The sequence below is a fragment of the Panthera onca genome, chromosome D3 (genome assembly GCF_046562875.1).
Source record: "Panthera onca isolate mPanOnc1 chromosome D3, mPanOnc1 haplotype 2, whole genome shotgun sequence".
In the NCBI taxonomy this organism is placed as follows: domain Eukaryota; kingdom Metazoa; phylum Chordata; class Mammalia; order Carnivora; family Felidae; genus Panthera; species Panthera onca.
Genome location: NC_138350.1, coordinates 20217950 through 20221108, shown reverse-complemented (window position 1 = coordinate 20221108; position 3159 = coordinate 20217950). Strand labels below are relative to the sequence as shown.

General features: G+C 50.2%; 1 long non-coding RNA gene across 1 annotated transcript; it reads right to left on the bottom strand.

Moving 5' to 3' along the window:
- Positions 1-229: 229 nt before the first annotated feature.
- On the bottom strand, positions 230-2949 carry LOC132665535 (uncharacterized). The gene is made up of 2 exons (XR_009604169.2): positions 1366-2949; positions 230-786 (listed from the first exon to the last, which is right to left on the bottom strand). It is a non-coding gene; the product is annotated as an uncharacterized LOC132665535 (long non-coding RNA).
- Between the last annotated feature and the right edge of the window lie 210 nt (positions 2950-3159).

The window sequence follows — 3159 nt, the reverse complement described above, 5'->3', positions numbered from 1 at the left end:
GGTACAAAGGCCCTGAGGTAGAATGGAATCAAGACAACTGAACCAGAAACAATTGGGTTCCTCCATTTCCTCTGTTTGCTGTTCTGTCAGGTGGGAACTACAGATGCCCTCAAAGATATTTCAGGGCAAGGTTAGGATTTTGGTTAATCTCTGACTTGGAGTAGAATTAAACACAGGAGCTTGGTTTAGCATCCTCCAAACTCACTGGCATTTTTTGATCACCATCTGGCAGGAAGGCACAGTGCTGGGCACTGCAGGTCATAGGAGAGCCTGAGGGGTGCTGATCTTGCTGAGCTTATGGGTTGAAAAGATTGCTTGTTGTGATGGATGATGACTGAACTGGCAGGATTGGGCCCTGGGGAAGGCCCAGAGGAGGTAGGATTCCAGCAGGGCCTTGGAAGGCATGTAGGATTCAGCTGAAGGAGGGAAACTATTGATAGTGGAGATGCAAGGGGCTGTAGAATTTAGCAATTCAATGCAATAAATGTTTGCTGAACTTCTGTTCTGTACCAAGTGAACAAGACAGGCAGAGGACCTGCCCAAGGTCCAGTGAGAACCTAGAGGAGGCATCATCCGAGCTTGGAGAGCCAGGGAGCCTTCCAGGAGAAAAGCAATGCTTCAGAAGCTTTAGGATGGGTCAGGCCAAGCACAAGTGGGGCAGTGAAGGAGGAAGAGGTGCCTTACCAAGAAGTTCCCAGTGGAACTACAGCATCTGCAAAGGCCAGTGGGAGGGAGAGCTTGGGATTCTCCAGAAAAGGCAACAAGTTTTGTCTGAAGCAGAGAGTTCTGTGGAAGAGAGGCAAAGGAGGAGGTCTGGGCTAAAATGGACCTCTGACCTTTTTCCTAAAGGCTGTTTGTGTAGGATTGCCAGATTTAGCAAATAAAAATACAGGTTGTCTGGTTAACTTGGAATTTCAGATAAACAATGAATAATTTTTTAGTGTAATAATGCATGCATTATTTGGAACATTCTTTTAAAAATTTTTTTTAATGTTTATTTATTTTTGAGAGAGAGAGAGAGCACGAGCTGGGGAGGGACAGAGAGAGAGGGAGACACAAAACTTGAAACAGGCTCCAGGCTCTGAGCTGTCAGCACAGAGCCCAACATGGGGCTCGAACTCACAAACCGTGAGATAATGATCTGAGCTGAAGTCAGACGCTCAACCGACGGAGCTACCCAGGAGTCCCTGGAACATTCTTATACTGAAGAATCATTTGTTCTTTATATGAAATTCAGTTTTAACTGGGCCTCCTGTATTTTCTCTGGCAATGCTAAATGTGAGACCACAGAAGGGTTTTAAGCAGGGGCTGCCTTGGTTCGGATTTACATTTTGGGAAGCTGCCAGGATTTGTGGGGAAACATACCAGAGGGAGACAAGGAAGGGGTGGAGGATGAGGGTCCTGCTTTGTCCAGGTCAGAGAGGCAGAGGCATCCATCATCAATGGGGGCATCTCATCATCATCACTGGTGGGGAAGGCTGGCAGGCAACTGCAGACCAGGTCACCTCAGCTCTGCTGTGTGAGCCTCTGTCCCCTCCTGGGCCCTCAGCATCCTTGTCTGTCTAATGAAGGGGTCAGATGATCAGAAGAGATGGTCCACAAGGGCCCCTCTCTTCCTGTCATCCTGGCCAGTGAATGCATGAAGCACTTTCACATCTCCTCTCTCTAACCTCAGGCCCCTGAGGTTTGGAGAAGCATTTAGTGAGGTCCTAGTAAGTACTGAGCTGAGTCCTCTCCATCACTTGTTTTATTTAATCCTCACAACAGCCCCTCAAGGAAGGTATTATGCCCATCTCACAGATCAGAGAACTGAGGCTCAGTAGTACAGTTGCTACCCGGTCACACAGCTGCACTGTGCAAACCTGGAGTAGAGTCCAGGTCTGGCTGGCGCCAGTGCTCACCCTCCCACAGTCTTCAGGAAATCTCCCTCGGAGCCCCTAATCCCGCATATATTTATCACTTGGGCTCAGTCAGCAGTCTCCTTGTCCTACTGCAGGCACATGCTGTTCTGGCTCTTTCTGAGTTAAGCCAGGGACTAAAACGGGCCAGTGTAATGCTCATCTGCTGGGGGCTTTCCGGTTTATGAAGCCGTTTTCCATCTGTGCCCTCCTCACGACCCCATGGAGATGGTGCACAGCCCCCTCCAGCTCTTCTAGCCTGCAGCTCTGCCGCAGTGGAGTCTACATTAAATATTAACGGGGCAGCTCCTGGCACTGCTGTGACGTCAGTTACTGGGCTGCTTGGTGAGGGCTGCGGTTGCCTTTCCAAGGTGAAACAGTGACCGGAATTCAGCTGGCTCAAATAGCGTCCCAGGGGGCTGGCTGTCAGGGCTCAGAGAAGATGCTGCTAATGTAAGGCATGGCAGGAGTCCAAACGTTTTCCTCCCATGCCCTGGCTCCCTCAGGGCCTGGGTGGCATCCTGATACTGACAGGATGCATTCAGTCATTTGGCAAGTATTGATTGAGCACCTGTTGTATGCCAAGCACAGTACTAGGCTCCGGGGATACAGCTGTAATCCTGACAAGGTCCTTGCATCATGAGACTTCCCAGCTGGAGGAGGAGAGGGAGAAGTAGTCTCAATGCAGGGGCCCTCCCCAGCCTGAGGCTGAGGGATCCTTCCAGAGAAGGTTATACTGAAACCTGAGGAAGGATCCCCAGTTAGGTATGGAAAGGGGGTAAGTGTCTCAGGCAGAGGGATCAGGATCAGAGCTCAGACCCTGGTTCCAACCCTCCCCAGCCATTTATCTGCAAATGGAGTTCCCACCTCACAGGGACACTGTGAAGACTAAGTGAAACCATGGCTGATCATAGCACAGGGCTCGGGGCATCATGTGAGCTCAGGGGTAGCCGTTAGGAAAAGAGCCCCGTGCCTTTATGTAATCCCTTTGCTCTGCCAGGAATCCTTACCTCCATTTGGTGAATATGGAAACTGAGGCTCAGAGGGGCAACCTGACATCCTCAGGGTTATATTGTGGATTAGACCCCAGGTGAGACACATGACCCCAGGCTTTTTGCCATTTGCCAGCCATTGGCAATGCAAGCAGTTGTCTCAGCTCAGTGAGACATAGAATCTCACCAGTGATCCCAGTAAGGTCCTCAGCTGCATTTCCAAAGCCCAGTTTGGCCTTTTGAGGTAAGGCTGCAGCTGTCCAAGGATA